We start from the raw sequence: 16,760 nt of genomic DNA, 5'->3' as shown, positions 1-16,760 counted from the left end.
GTTAAAGTTGCTGAAAACAGTAAGAGTTTATTTTTGCTTTCATGATAATACTAACTCTAATTTAATTTATGACGAAAAGTAAGCTAAATGTTTTTTAAAATATTACTCATACGACCGAGTACCAAACCTCTGAAATACAAATTTCAAACATTAAAACATTATAATATCCTGAAAATCGAACCATTTACTTTCGTTTTGTAAATGTAAATTGATTTGAATCCTTTTATGTAAATTTCATCCAATTGACTGCCAAAGTCGACGAACTCCGAAAAATGGCGGGCCCAAAAGAACAACACCATAAGATACCAGATTAATGTTTGCAGCTCCCGAGAACACACAGTCACAAGGATATTGCGCTTAGGCTGCAATATTTGGTGGGCTCGTCCTGGGCCCACACATACATATAAACGTACATACATGACTCGTGGAAACATTTTTCGGGGCATAAGTCGTCGTAGTCGTTGTTGTGGAATTTAGATTAGTGTCATTTAACTTTTTAGATTTACAAATGTTGCATGAAAAGATAATCGGCTTGCCCTTGTCGGCCGGCCAGCCACAGGACATGGAAATAGGGACACGAAACATGGGACATGGGTCCTTGGACTTAGTCATGGGCAGTTTTGTGGCTGGTGCCCCTTTGCAACCTCAGAACGATATAGTCCTCGTCCATATCCTGCGTCTCAGATCGTCCGTCTGCGCTTGAGTTGCGGCATTGTAACAGATTTTGCGGCATGCTTCGGGTTTTTGCGGCTGGGAGCTGGGAATATGGACCAGGAGCCGGGGCCAGACCCCAAATTGGATTTTGTTGTTGTCTCCCAGTCGGGTTCCCTCCACAGACACATACATATATATATATGTTTGGACGTGGACGCGTGTTGGTAATTGCGCTTTGAGGTTGTAATTTGTGAATTGAAACTGTCAGCAGTAAAATATGGTGCGTGTGCCGGTGGATTTAATAAGCAAATTAAAAGGCTGCATTGTCCAGTCTCGAACACTCAGTCTCCATGGGAGACCCCCCTGGTTTTATTGGATTTTCATTAACAATTAGCTGAGAATTTAATTTAAAAGCCTAATCATTTTGCCTTTTGAAATTTAATTATAACTGCATTTGCATTGGAATTCCTGATATTTTCTTAATTAATAATTTATGCTTTGCCCCCACTTTCTGCTAAGCAACAACGAATGAAAGGGGGAAAACAGGGGAAAACTGTTTTTTAATTGCCTGCAAAAAGGGTTTACAAGAGGGCTGGGAAAATACTCGATGTTGGCCGCAGCTGTTGCTCCGGCTTAAGCGGGTTAAGGAAAAAAGGATGAGAGCCGGCACACAGTCCACATGAACTGACCACTTGAGTTGGCCTAATTGGCTGGCCAAGTGTTGGTTATTTCGGAACATGAACTCCAAGGTCCCTGAATGCGGTTTCCTTTTCGCCACTGAACATCTACCACTAGAACTCATTTAGCTTGGTTTTCCTTGTGGCTAGAGGGTCTCTATATGTTAAGTAAGAGATAAGGCTTACAAAATATAAAAGAATTAATGTACTAAAAAGAAGCTATTGTTCTAGTCATACAAAAAAATCTGCAAATATAGACTTCTTAAATTACACAATTTGTTAATCTCTTTGTATTTTTATGATCCTGTTATTTGTTGTAGAATAATTTAATTTGTTATCTAGTTTTTAAGGTGTAAAAAATGTTTTTTATAAGTTTACAATGTTTTAAAAAATGGAATTTTTTGATTGTGTTTTTTGTGAAATTACCATAATTTTAAATTCAGTGTCATTTTATTTTCGGTGCCTCTCAAGCCTTCTCGCACTTGAAACCTTTGACTAAAGTGCTCTGTGATTAGCTTAGCCCCACAGCAGACTCCATTAGTGTGAAAGGGCGTGGCAGTGCTGGCCTTATCTAGAATGCCCCTCAAAAAAAAATCCGAAAGCAACACTATGCGTGCGCGAAAAATTCATCATCCATCAATCCATCTGTCCGTCCACTTTCAGGCTGAGCTGAAATGTGGGCCGTCGGAAAGGGTTACGCCCAGTTTTAGTCAAGGACCAACACCGAAACATTCATGTGAATTACCAACAACTCCGATGGCGGCAACAGAAATGGCGGCGCCGGAAACGGAAACGCAAGAGCGTGTTTGAGCAGAAGCCCATAATTTTGCATTAGCAGCTACCGAAAAAGGCAACAGAAACACAAACAGAAACATCAACTGAAACATGCAGCACAGCAACAGACATTGACAGATAACAGACTGGAGTTCAGTCACATGTGAGAGCACGTGATAGGAATTCACAGGTGGAATCAGGCGCGTACAGGTATTAAATATGTTCAACATCGTTGGCAGCTCACTAATCAAATGGGCATTAGAAATCGAGAGGAGCGTGTTGGAAAATGGTAAATTAGGGAATTAGCTGGAGCAGCTTAAATAGTACATTTATGCCAATTTCTAACTCACTCATCAAATAAACATTTGCAATAGCGGGTGACTAATTTCAATGCTATTGCATTATTTATTCATTGAATTGTTTAATAGTCAAAGTGTTTTAGAGTTTAATAGGATAATAATATTTTAGCAAAGCTGATGATAGTTTGGTCGAAATCATATAATGAATAACACTATTGAATACAGTTTCCGGATGAATATTTTAATACAATTCTTTCGAAGAGCTGTTAGTTTTATGATAATTCAAGTAGTAACCTCTCTCATTAATTTTACCTTTTGGTAAAAAAGCCATAAGATTATTTTTAATACTAAAAGGATACCTTAAGCCCAGCTAAAAATGACTGACCTTGGTAAGTTAACCATCTTTCACCGTCGTCCTGCGTCCTAAGTATAATTAGTTTTGCACTAACTGGGGCGTAAAACGAAACTCAGACACATAACAGAGCTGAACGCCTCCAGATCGAACCAAACCGTAGCGAAGTGAAGTGAAGCCTTTGCCTGCCCCAAAGAAAATCATTAAAAATATTTGCCTGCACGCGCTGAGCCGCCTCGTCATCCAATCAACCATCGACATCGCAGCACCACCACTACCACCGCAACCACACCACTGCCAACAGCCACCACCAAAATCGACACCACAACCGCTGGCCATCCAGCTCCTGGCCATCGAAAAAGGAGGCAGAGGGCCGAATTTGGGGCATAAAAATTGTTGCTTACTTGGCAAAGATGTTTATCACACCGTCGGGTGGCTGTATAAAAAAAAGTGGGACAGACCGGCCTGGTCTTCAGCCCAAACTCTGCACATTGGTCTAATGCATTGAATGGCATTTTTAATTACAAATTGAAAAAGGTTAAGACTAAACACTCCAACTTATACCTTCAACTTTTATGACTTTATTAAAAATGTTTCTTAAATATTAGTAATTTAAAATACTTTATATTTATTGAAAAATTAAATTAAGGTTTAGTGCTGCATCTTCAGGCATACAAAATTGGAAGCTCGTCTAGCTTAAAACGTATTCGAAAATATCTTGAAAATGTAATATCAATGAAATCAAATTTTTGATATTCAAGGATTAAATGCATTTTTTGATTTTAAGCCTGAGTGAAAAACCAACTTAGAAACAACCATTCTAACTATAAAAGTAAACTAAAGAGCAAATGGCGTAGCAATGTTAGTACTTTTTTGCGCAAATCCTGAACCACAGTGTTGTGGCCAGTGCGGTTGGCAATGTAAATATTTTGCCATTTGGGCTTTCTCTTGGATTAGTTTCATTTATTTCATCATTTGCGCGTCTCACTAAACGCATGCAGCGCCTTATCCAGCCGGGCTGAGTCCTGAGTTTGTTATCCTGAGCTGGGTGTCCTGTCTGGGCGAGAGTATTGCCCGGGCTCAGTGGTCGGTTGGCGGTCCGGTGGGGGGATAAGAATTTAATCAGGCCGCTGGGGACTGTAAAGCGACGCCGCCCGCTGCTAACATAGAAATGTAGGCGCTGCCCAGAAACATCACAAAAAAACAACAACAAAAAGAAACGGAAACAGAAAACACACAGAGAACAAAACTTTCCTTAAGCGTAATGCTGCGCAGAAAAAAAATGTTGGACTTAATATTTTCTGATAACTTAATATATTTTCATAAAAATATTTGTATTTTTTATTTACCTTCTTCTCGAGCAGAAATAATATGAAAATTTAACAATACAATTTATAGATGGAGAAAGAAACTATGATAAATTTAAAATACTACTAGGAAACATAGAGGACACTATCAAATTATATATAATATATTATTTTCAGTCTATACATTATAACTAGGTCTGCAGATTTTGAAAATGCATTGCCTAGTTTTCTTTGTTAACTCAAGGCCTAAGCAATTCTATTCAAATTTTCTCTATGTGCAATCGTTGCTGTCGAAATGATGACGATGGCGATGACGAGGTCCGCCCGCTAAAAGGAAAATGTTAGGGGGACTATTTGATTTTTCCTTTGCACTCTTCTCTTTTTTTCTGCGCTTTTATTATTCGTTACAAGTGTGTGAAGTTGTAATTTAAGTGTGTGAGTGGTTGGGGCAAGTGACACGCCCACCGCCCATTAAAGGCGGTCTTCAAATGCCACTGGAGGGGCCATTGATTTTCCTCTCTCTCTTTATTTTCCCGCTCGACATGCCTTTAAAGCAAATTCCGACTATCCACAGCAATCAGTTTCAGTTGCGTCTTGATTTTCGCTTTTGATTTCATTGGGATTAGTTGGGAAAAGGGGGCGTCTGATGCCATCCCATATCCAGCTGACATTGACGAGTGTCAGGCACATGTCCGCCACACAGCCGTGCCACACTGACTTGGCTTAAGCGTGGACGCAACTGGACATCGAGTGGCCAAATCGGAAGTGGAAGTGAAGGAGAGCGGGAGCGGAACTTATTGGCTGCTGCAGGATGGACCACAGGTGGGAGAAGGGAGGAGGAGTAGGTCCTCCGGCATCTTGCTCCTCCGATAGTTGGTGAAAAGTTTTTAGTTCGGTTTTAGGGTAACATTTTCCTCACCACTTATTGAATAAATTCATCGGAATTTTGTTTTTACTAGCTTCTTGTGTGACTTAGTGATGGTTTTCCCTCGTGTGGCTTTATTTTTTATGAAACCATTTTGTTTGCGAAAAGCATATTGTTGAAAAAGTTGGGGAAAATAAAGGGACAGGAGATCAAAACAAATAAAAGGGTCTACTTCAATTACTTTCTTGAAATGAATTATAAATATTTAATATGATAAGATATGTGACCTAACTATAAGTTCACGGGTTCCCTTAACGTAATGAGAATTTCATTTAAACAAATCGAAATTGAAGAAATATAACTGAAGCTTGTATTTGTTTTGGTAAATGTAATGTTCTTGGTTTTTGTTGATTTATATTGAAGAAAAAGTAATTAAAACTAATCACTTTTTAATCTTTTCACACTTTTTCTGCGGAAAATAACTTAAATTTAAAATTTGTAAAGTTATTTTGGAGATATTCGATATTATTACCATAAAACCCGACTGATTTGGTTTATTGGGCAAAAATATTAGAACACAATAACATGTGTTGTAACAATTTTAATTTAATCTACAAAATAAAGGACAAAGTTCTTGAATGGATTCAAATTGGGAAATTCCTTGATAATGCGTTGATTGCATAGTGGAGCATAAAAACGTCTCCTCACCTATTGCCATTTGCAAAAGCAATTGTAAAATGATTGCCGTTTGAATAATTGAACCGGAAAGCTCCGCCTTGTTAGAAAAAGGTGAAGGAACTCCAGCAAGTAGGGCAAAATATTTCCTAGAATTGCACCGAAGACCACTGATGGGTTAAATAATGATTGGCTGGTCAGGCGACCAAAATTCATTGGAACTTGCCATGCCGGATGGCCTTGATCTGGAAGTGGGCTTAGTTTGCGCCAGAACAGGATGATTTTCCAGTTCGCTTGTAGGTCCTAATCTCGGGGCTTTGAGCTCGATTGGAAGGGCTTCTCAGTCAGCTGGTCCGGTGGTTGGCAATTATTTTTAGCCCATTGTGTGTATTTGCCTCCGCGCGGACCAACTGTCTGGGTAGGCAGGTGAGTGTTTATTTTCGCCAATCAATATTCCACATACTCCCAATCGATACGGCACTTGGCATGGCCGCAGGGCGCACGAGGCGTATGATTGATCTAATTGATAGCCAAGATTGATGGCGCAATCTCGGCAGGTGTGCGCTGCCTGAGTGTCTGCCGTGTCAACCGAGTGTGTGTGTGTGGACAATAAATCTCAATTGCAATCGACTTACATGCACTGGATTTCCTCGGCTTCCAGCTTTTAGCTGCAACAGCAACAGTTGACCATAAACACCTGCATCAAACTTGAACTTTAACTGGTAGTTTTTTTTATATGTATATATTTTTTGAAAAGTTTGATTATTTTTGGAGTCAAGACCCCTACAGTTCTTCACTCGAAACCGCGACTTGTCAACGATTTGTTAGCGACTTGCGAGCGGCCAGCGAGCGACTGAAAACGCGACTTGGCAGTCCAAAGGACGAGCGTGGACTGTGACACTGCGGCGGCTGACGGTGTCTATTATGGAGGCCAAAAGCAGGAGCAACATGGCCAGCAACAGAAACCCCATGTTGCCACACGGCCAAGGCGGAGCAACTGTTGGTCGTGCGAATCCCGCATACGATATTCGCACTTCGGCTGCTGCGCTTCGGCTTTTTGCCTGTCGTCTTTTGTCCTCGTCCTTCGTCCTTATTTTTCTTCCTGTGTCGTCGGCAGCTGTTTAACTATTTTTCGGTTAGTTTTTCGCTGCGCTTGCATTTCAATGACAAATTGTTGCATCTCAGAAATGCCCGAAAAAAAATCCCCTTTCGACTCACCTGTGTTTCTGGCGTTTAAATCAATATTCCATTTCTCAAACCTTTTGTCGCCCAAAAAACATTGTTTCGAGTGCTCAGTCGCTTTTTTTTTTGTTTTTAGCGATTTACTTACTTTTCACCATCTAAGCGGGCGGAAATACTTTTGCGATTCTTGGGCAGACATGTTTTGTTTTTGCATGGGCGTTTTAAATTTATTGCACAACATTCAGCATTACAAGAGCGGCAACAAAAACAGCATCAGCGGCAACTGATAGCGGAAAGTTTAATGGGAAATGTAAATGTTACGCCATTGTATGACATACGACAATAAAATGGAATGAAACAGAAACAATAAACCGATGGATGCCAGGCCCAGGATTCCTACACAGGTTGTTGGTCCCATTTCCCCTCTCAAACGACCGACCACCTCCTTCATCTCTCTATCACACTGAAAAAATTATATTTTTTATGATATTAGGCCTGGATTTTACGGGCACAGAGTAATCATAGCTTATTACTTAGGAAGAATATTAATCTAAAATCTAAATTTAGTCTAGAGTAATGAATATTTGAAGTTTTATTTAAGCCAGCAATCAGTCAAAAAACTACACGCTTATTTTAAACAGTTTTCAATAAGAGATCTTATTGTTAGATCCCCTTTTAAATGAGTTTCTTTTAAATGTCAAAGGCTAAAAACAAACTTTGATTAATTAATAACTTAACAAATAATAACTTTTTCTTACACAAAATCTTCTAACTTTTTAATAAAGCTAAGAATATATTAATCTACCGGCAAAGTTCTTCATATTTTTCTCTGTTGAAACACATTCCTCTTCCTATTTCCCTAGTCTCCGCTTGGGTTTTTTTTATTTGCTGTTATTTTTCTGCGGCTTCGGCCATAATTTACAATAACAACAACCCAGATAGGGGCGGAGGTGGCTCAGGGGGGCGTGGCAGGGGTAGGTAGATAGAGAAATGTGAAGCTGAAAATGAAAGAGTCGAACAATGTGGCTGGCCCCGGCTTGTGAGGCTGCCGTTTTGCATTCGATGGATGAAAATAGAGGGGAGGGGGGTGTCTGCAGGGAGGCTGATTCCGAGGGGGGGAGGGGGTCTTGCGGGAACCGATAGCTACGCTACCGTTAGCAGTCTAAAACGACGAAGCCATCGAAATCGCGCCATGCAGTTCTTCTTACTTCAGAGTCAGATATTGTATTTCATGGCGTCTCGCTCGATATGTCACGGGTATGTATGTTCACCTCTACATCTGCATGTTTGTGTGTGTTCCATAATTCAATTTCAGAGTAAGCCCATTCACAGTCACAGTCATAACCACCCACAGCCACCCACAACCAGCCATAACCACCCACAGCCACCCTCAGCCACCCACAGCCACCCACAAACACCCATCACCACCCACAACCCCCCCACTATGCATATAAGGCATTGATCTGCCCTAGCAAAGCGCTTTATGTTTTATGCGTGTGGCTGAAAAGTTTAACGAGGCATAAACAAACATAGGGCTATTGTCGTTGCCACTGCAGACTGAATGAATGAAAGTTGGCCAAATGATATATGCTTTGCCCAGGGATAGGCATTTTTTTCGGATCCACCCGGAAGCAGGTTTACAATATATGAAATAGAAATCTGATACATTTTTCTTTCACAGATTTATTAAATCGATTTAAATTAAACATACAATCACTTTGTTACCACCTTTCACCCAAAAGGAAGCTTTTATGAATTTATAAAACGTTACCGTAAATAAAGGAAAAATGGCAAAGTTTTTCAGCTCAAAATCAACATTGTTAAATCAATATTGGTTAAGGAAAGGAAGGCAGCTTCTTAGCAATCTGTGAAATTGAGATGAATTATAATTAGACGTTGAGTTATTAAACACATAAATGTTCGTAATTTAATAATGATTTTCAAAATTGCTTGCCAAGGAATTCGATATTAGCTACAAATTGGATGACTTGCAATGTGTTCTAATTTAATCAGATTTTGAGGTGAGCTTTAGAAATTCTAGCTTAAACAAATTTTGCCTAATTTTACTTTGTAATCTTAGGAATTAAAAGATTTGGAGTGTTTTCAGTGTCATAAAAAGTAATACAAATAACTTTGCTTATAGTATACCATATTTTCTAAAGTAGTTTCCATCTGGTAAAGACATGAATCATTCTTATAGAAGATCCTTATTAATCATTTTCCCCAAAAAATATCGCAAAGTAGTTATGACATTGATTGCAAATTCCTGAGATGTGCCTTTGCATCTGTTGGTGTCGAAGCACCGAGCCCATGCTCAAATTGGCTTATCCATAATCCAATTAACCAGGCAGATAGCGCCGTGTCACGGCCACATCCTCCTTACATAAACCATATGTTTCGTCACATGCAATTTCCAAAGCAATTAACCGGCACACTCTACCTGTCTGATGGAACATCCATCGCATACCCGAACGCCTGCAGCCTGTTGCTAGATCCTGCTAGATTCGGTGCATGTGAGTGCCAACGAATTGAATTTGTCGCGCATCGAACAAACTTGGCAATTCAATCAACGTGCCTGCTGTTGTTGCCCAACTCACCCCATTTCACCTGCTTTTTTGACCATGAACCTGACTATCGAAAATCCGACATCGACCATAGGGAGTTGTCTTGCCGCCATGACTTTTGACCATCGTTTGTTGTTTGCTGTTCGCTTTGCTAATTGAATTCGCCCGTTTGTCGCCTCTTCCAGTGGCAGTGTCAAAAATTACGCATACGCCCGGTTGGTGCGCATTAAGCCGTTACGGCTAATGAAGCTCACGAGATTGACGGGCCAATTATGGCGATGATGGCATCGCCATTGTTTCCCTTTGCAATTGAATTACATTGAAAACTTCGTTAGGCTCGTTAGCCAAGCGCGATTTCTGCGATAAACACGCCCGGCAACTTAAAATGCAATCAATGTGCCAGCTTCGTTCTCCTCTGCAGACGTAATCTCGATTAAATTGATTTTTATTGATACCCAGAAATGGTACTCACTTAGCACTTTGGCATTACATGTATGTATTATATAAATGCACACGGAAATAAAAAACTAATTAGCTTAAATTGTACAATTTGCTTATTATGGTGTGTTAATGAAAATCTCAATGTGATCTGTAAAGTTTTTTAATGATTTTTAATATGCATTTCACATATCGAATAATACAATTTCTGAAAAAAATAATTGTTTAAGTCAAAGCGTTTTTATTAATATCTGCATATATTTTTGGAAGCAAATACATTTTTTACAGCCAATCAAAGAAATTTACATATTACCTTTGGTTTCGTTGTATTATTATTTATTTCATACAATTTTACAGGCTAGAGCGTTTTAATTATTACTTTCATTGGCGATTTTACTTAAATAAAGGCTGTGGATAGTTTTTTATAACTATTAATAAGTTTAAATTCCAAGTGTAAGCTGTACGTAACAGCGAATGATTCCCCCATTAAAGAATGCACTGCGTGTAAAAATAACTCTTCACTAAAGAGGTATTTTCCTGGGCAATACTGCACAGTGCAAACACATATAGCTGCGAATTGGCACAGTTTGAGGCACTAAGGGGGTTCGGGAACTCTTTCCTTTCGAAGGGCAACGGACTGCCTGAAGTAAATCCCGGCAGATTGGTTGCTCTGGTTACGCTTTATATTCTCCCAAGCTATTCTTATTTTTTCCCCTTTTTTTTAATTGATGTTCAGTGCTGATTGGTTTTCCAGCAGCCATTCGAGGCGTCGGGATTAAGCGGAGTGCTTTCAATTTGCACAAATAAAAATAACAATGGAGCACCCAGGAGCATAGGTGGTCGGCACTGACAGTCCAAATTGAATGGCAATTTGCTTTTATTGAAGTGCAGCAACTGGTTGGGCCTGTCAATGCAGGAATCGAGTATAATATTTCAGCTGACCAGGCAGCCAAAGAGCCAAACCAAATCACAGCAAATACATTTATTGGGCTTGCGAGTTTTTTCTCTAGCTTCTCGGAAGTTTTCTGCTCATTGGCGCCTGCGGCACGTACTTGTATTTTGCTGTTGGCCAACTTGTCAGCCTGAGACTGCCACATCCTCCTCATTCTTGTCCTTGTCCTTGTCATGCTGAAAATATAATTAAAGTTTTTGACAGTTATCTCGGGCCAACAATGAATGAATGTCCAGTCCCTGCGTGATTAATGATGTCGCTTTGGAAAGCGGAAAAATAAAATAGAATTTAATCTGCAGTGGGCTGGAAAGTGACCGAAAAGCACACTCAAATTGAATCACTTGATCATTTATGGTTGATTATGATAATCACTTCGAAAATGGCCAACCGCAAAACATCGGGCCCGCCCAAATTATTTGCTCTCCAATATTGTCCATCAATTTAAATTCTGCCCATGTCTGAATGTGAATGCAAACGTTTTGGATTTTCATAGTGCTTAGTGCGGTTGTGGTTGCATTCAAATGAGAGTGAAATATTTAGCGAACTCTCGTAGTGCCGTTAAAAATTGTACACCGAAATATGGCTAAAATGTTACAAGCGAAAAGGTTATTTGTGGCATGTGCTTTTTTTTTGATTGGTTGCAGGAGTCTTCAAATTTATATTTTTAAAGCAGCCGCCCTTTTGAGACTTAAAAGAAAAAAGGCTTCGGCTTTTTGTTCTATAATTTATTATTTATTTTTCTTATTACAAAGTTCCTTGTAAAATTTGAAGAACTTAAAAATTTTAAAGTGAACTTTGGCATGGCTTTCGTTATTATACCCTTGCAGAGGGTATTATAATTTCAGTCAAAAGTTTGCAACGCAGTGAAGGAGACATTTCCGACCCTATAAAGTATATATATTCTTGATCAGCATCACCAGGAGAGTCGATCTAGCCATGTCCGTCTGTCCGTCCGTCTGTCCGTCCGTCTGTCCGTCTGTCCGTCTGTCCGTCCGTTTCTACGCAAACTAGTCCCTCAGTTTTAAAGCTATCTGCTTGAAACTTTCCCAAAAGTTGTATTTCTATTGCAGGTAGTATATAAGTCGGAACGAGCCGGATCGGGCCACTATATCATATAGCTGCCATATAACTGAACGATCGGAAAAGCCATAACTTTGGTGTTTTTAAAGTTAGGAAGTTGGGATTTATTTTTGGGGTTTTATTTTTGGCTAATCAATCCGACCTACCAAATTTCATAAGGATCGGACGACTATATCCTATAGCCGCCATATAACTGATTGATCGGAAAAGCCATAACTTTGGTGTTTTTAAAGTTAGGAAGTTGGGATTTTCTATGGGTTTTATTTTTGGCTAATCAATCCGACCTACCAAATTTCATAAGGATCGGCCGACTATATCTTATAGCTGCCATATAACTGAACGATTGGAAATGACATAACTTTGGTGTTTTTAAAGTTAGGAAGTTGGGACATTTTATGAGTATTAAGAATACATCATATGAATAATTTTGGACAATATAATTTATAAAATATTCTGCAAGGGTATATCAACTTCGGCTCCGCCCGAAGTTAGCTTTCCTTTCTTGTTTTTTTGTTCTGTTTACAAAATGTGTTTTATGGAAAGGTTAACGACTTGCATGTCGAACTTGTTGTGAAAGCGTATGTTAAAATTTGAACTTCAGCTGTACTAAAGAGCATGGCTTAAACTTTCCTATCTCTATTGAATAATTTCTTCCACGACTGGGATTAAATTTAGGCAATGTGTCTGTCTCAATTTGCGGGTGCCATGAAGCTTTGTCTACGCTTTGTGTGTTTGCACACCTTTGGCAGCGGTTTGCAGCTTTGTTAATTAAAAAATCTCTTGGAAATCAGACAAGTCAGACGGGTAATTAGAACTGGCATCCAGCCGAAAGCACACACGCGATGCCCGGGATTTGGAGGTAATTGGCTGCCGTTGCGTGGCAACCGGGAGTTGCAACTGCAGGTGCGACAAGTGCAGGCGGTGGATTGCAAGTAAATCGCAAACATGGCCACACGGCTAACTCACGTAGGTGAAATGTAAAAGCTTCGGGCTAACTTTTTTGAGCTAACTTTGTCTACTGCAAATCAGGAAAATTTGTGAACTGAAGCCACAAAAGCGGCCTCGAAATTGAGTTGCTGCTGGAAAAAAATTTAATTAATAACTCATAGCAGCCGGGTTTTTTTGGGGCTATGTGTAACAGATAATTTCATTAAAACAGTCAGCAGCTCGTACTACGACACCCATAAGCCCACATTGCGTATGCGCAATGGTTTTCAAGCGGACTTAACTTGTTTGTGGCACTTTGTGAATGTGTGTGCATGTTTAATATGCAATGGCTAGGCTTATGTTTTGTACAAGGAAATCCTTTTACACCACATTGAGTTCCGTTGTTGCCGCCGCTTGTGGCATCCTCACTAACAACAGAGAAAATGATTCCAGCTGCAATTAGGCTTAAATATTTATACTCCGAGTGTCAATAGAATGCTAACTTTGCATCTTAATAGGCATGAGTTCATTAATTATTTCGTACAAAAGTTGACAGTTAAAACTAGGGAAAAAGGAAAATTATAAAGTTTTTGACTGCACCTTAAAGAAGTATTCCGTTTAGGATATCAATTTTTCAATAAAAGTTTTTTTGCAGCTTTCAGTTGCCATTCTCCGAAACAATTAGCAACCGAAAGTGGGCCAAACGAACTGTCAGGCAGGCAAACATCGAATCAGACCATCGAAGTGAAATGGAAATGGAAAATGAAACTGCTACTAAAAACGAAACTTGTGTTTTTCCATTTTTGTAGCTTGTTGGGTCAAGCCTTACCGACTCCCAGAAGGCAAAAAACGAAACTAAAAAACAAAAAAAAAAGAAACGACATCGAACTGCAAACTTCTGGGGTGATAATGATAATGATGATGGTAATGTTTTAAATAGAGTAGAGTGGACATGTCAGGAGCAGCACGTGAGCAAGTACACAGAGAACATATTTTGATGACAATAACGAACTAAAGCTGTTCGAGAACTCATGTAAAACTTATTTGTATCATTAATTGTTTTTTGTAAATTCTTTGACTAAAGCAAAGAATATATTTAATAATTATTTCTAAATAAAATAAGCCATTTACCCTTCCCTGTATCATATTTTACATTGAATGATGGTCCATATGTGGGAGCAAACCTAAATTGATGACAGAGATATTTTTCTCCATGTGCGCCTGTGAGTGGATGCTTTGTTCCGATGTGCGGTCACTGCCATGGGGCATGTTTTGTGTGGGCCACGGAGCGTATGCGTAACGAGTGCCCAAGTGGCCATCGCCATCTGCCCGTGGGCATACAAAAGGAATCGTTTTGCTTGTCATTTCGCCGATTCAATTAACGTAACAACTCGAAACAAAGCGGTGCTGCACAAAAACTCGATACTCGAAACAGCAAAGTGGACAAATCAGGGAGCCAAGGAGTCGCCTGTTCGCTCTTTTAATGGGCAATTACATTTTAATGAGAGTTTACCGCCACTGCCGCCGTCGCACCTCCTGTCGATAAATGCAAATTCGGCCAGGGGCGAAGTTCACCTTTAAAGGTCGCCGGTCTTAAAGCCGGGGGTCAGATCCCTTGTACTCCGATTACATTGTCAGTGCCCGCCTTTGAATGCAAATTTCGCATCCTCTGTTATTAATTTCCAGCCGCTCCCTCTTCCACCACATCGAACGTTTGACACATCAAAGCGTCCGCCTGACAGCAGCACACTCTGCTTTATATATTTTTTTTTAAATATGCGTGTGCGATTAAAAGAGTAACAGCAACTGAAACCGAAACAAACATTAAAGGGCCGACGCTTTCAATTGGAAAAAAAGAGGAGAAAAAAAAATCAGAGCGGCAGAATTATAATGAGTTTTGCCCGCTGCTCACAAACAGGCTCATGGTTGGTCATGGCCGCCGCCCCTGACAGGCGTTGACACTTTTCCGCTTTTCCATTTTCCCGCCCAGTCTGCCCAGGATTCTGGCGAGAGTCCCGTAATGCTGATGGACACTCGCTTTGATTTGCTGCTGCTGTTGCTCGTGTGGCTTTTCCTTTTGCCAGTTAAGTCAGCACTAACGACTTGTCATACGTGCGGTTTCATCCGAGGACAACGACATCGGCGCGGGTATCATCATCATCATCGCTCCCAACTGTTTGCCCAGTCCTTTGACACAGTGGCCCATCCTCTTTAGCCAGCGCCGCATTTAAAATCAATTTCATGGCCCCTGCCAGACTCACAAACACCGTCGCGAAGTAAATCCCTGTTTTTATGCCTCAGCCTCAGTCTCAGTCACAAATGCAAATATAAACATGTGTGATGCTCGCAAAAAGAAATCCTTTTCAAGCTGTAAATATTACCCTAATGTGGGAAAGTCAAGCCACTGGGTGTTTTCATTTGCGGAAGAAGACACTTCTTACATAGTTTTTGGAGTAAATTCCTTACAAATTTATTTGTAATTGTTATTTTTTGGAATTTGTTTTTATCCTCTCAAATTTGTATCCTGTCAAATGCAAAAAATAAAAACTACTATATACTTAATATCCATAAATATGATCTCCAAGAAAGTTCTTTTGCTGAAGGCATGAGGTTTGGTTCAAATTCATATACAAAACTACATCTTAAAGATACATCTTAATAATAATAAATAATATTACAAAAAAAACTATATACTTAATACAAAAAAAGTGTTTTTTTTTTCTTTCTTGTGAGTCTAAGAATTTCTCCTTATTCTCAAAGAGTATTCAATCAGCGACATGCAAAGCGAACTTTTTAATATTTTATATTTCGTTTTGATAAGCCTTCCACTCCCAGTGAGTAGGTATTTATGTCTGAAAGGCCAAAGGAAAGGTCGTTACAGATAAGTCGAGCCCTGGCTGTTCAGCTAGTCAGTCAGTTGGCCGCTGGCCGAATCACGTATACGCCACGTTTTCGATGAAGCAGTGCAATGCACTCTCTCCGCAAAGAACTTCCGGTAAGACGAATTGGGCCATCATTTAGTTTGCTGTGAACTCCAATTAAGCAGCTGACGGAATGAGAATTGCCTTAAGTTATTCGGCAATCCTGAGGCACCTGTTCCGTGTTTTTCTTAGCACTTACTGACTGCCACTCGCTCGTGTGCCAAGAGCAATAAAAGTTTGCCGACTGGCGATGGCAGGCGGAATTATTCATTCGACATTTAAGTGTCTGCCGCGACGTGCAATGAAAAAGTTTAACACACCTGCATACATTACACAATTCAATGGCATAAGTCGTTAAAGTGAAGCCGGGCTTAAAGACGCTCGGCGGTTGCAATGAAAAACAGATGACAAATTGGCCGTTTTTCAAATGCCTTGCATATTTGTAGGCCAATCAATCTGCATATGGAATTTTCGCTGATGGCCAAAAGCAATCGATTTTCATGGCTCTTTGCTTTTTTCGGGGAAACGAAAGTGATTTCCTGCCAGGCATTGCCGCCGAAAACTTCATCAAGCTGCCATCTCTTATCGCTGGAGAAGGGGTGTTGCGGCTGAATGCCTGGAATATCTTCCGGTTCCGCAGTTTTTGATGTCTTCCTTTGTGGGGGGATGGGAAAAAACCACAGACAGCAGAGACCGTAAGTGCCAAATAATAACCGCATGTTGGTAAAACAAATCGAAGAATTTCAAATGCAGGACCGAAATCCAAGTGGAATTCCTGGAGCACCCAGAATATTCAATGCAGCCAAAAACACTCAACTATGAATGCGATTTCCATGTAAATCCGACCGACTTTGGCACGTGCGCCAACAAACTAGACAATAACTTTGCGAAAATAATCAATTTTTTTTGGTATGTGCATGGGTTCACACACATAACATGGAAGATTGCGGTTTAATGGGCGTTTAAAAACGCGTGAAAAGGGTCACCTATGCTGCAGTTTTTTATGTGGCATACTTTCGGGGGCGGTAGACCATAAAAAATTCAAGTGTCAGTCGGCCATATTTTAATGGGTCTTTTCGGCCATTGTTGATCC

At 40.0% G+C, this 16,760-nt stretch overlaps 1 protein-coding gene across 1 annotated transcript in view; it reads right to left on the bottom strand.

Annotated features, from left to right (window-relative positions):
* The window catches only part of LOC108048194 (probable muscarinic acetylcholine receptor gar-1), a 33,253-nt gene extending 26,882 nt beyond the window's left edge, over positions 1-6,371 (bottom strand). The window contains exon 1 of the mRNA XM_044458469.1: positions 6,239-6,371. The gene's annotated coding sequence lies outside the window, so the exon portion shown is untranslated. The remainder of the gene's footprint in view (positions 1-6,238) is intronic.
* Between the last annotated feature and the right edge of the window lie 10,389 nt (positions 6,372-16,760).

The sequence above is a fragment of the Drosophila rhopaloa genome, unplaced genomic scaffold, assembly GCF_018152115.1.
Source record: "Drosophila rhopaloa isolate 14029-0021.01 unplaced genomic scaffold, ASM1815211v1 contig_167, whole genome shotgun sequence".
Lineage (NCBI taxonomy): Eukaryota > Metazoa > Arthropoda > Insecta > Diptera > Drosophilidae > Drosophila > Drosophila rhopaloa.
This window is presented reverse-complemented; position numbering and strand designations above follow the sequence as displayed.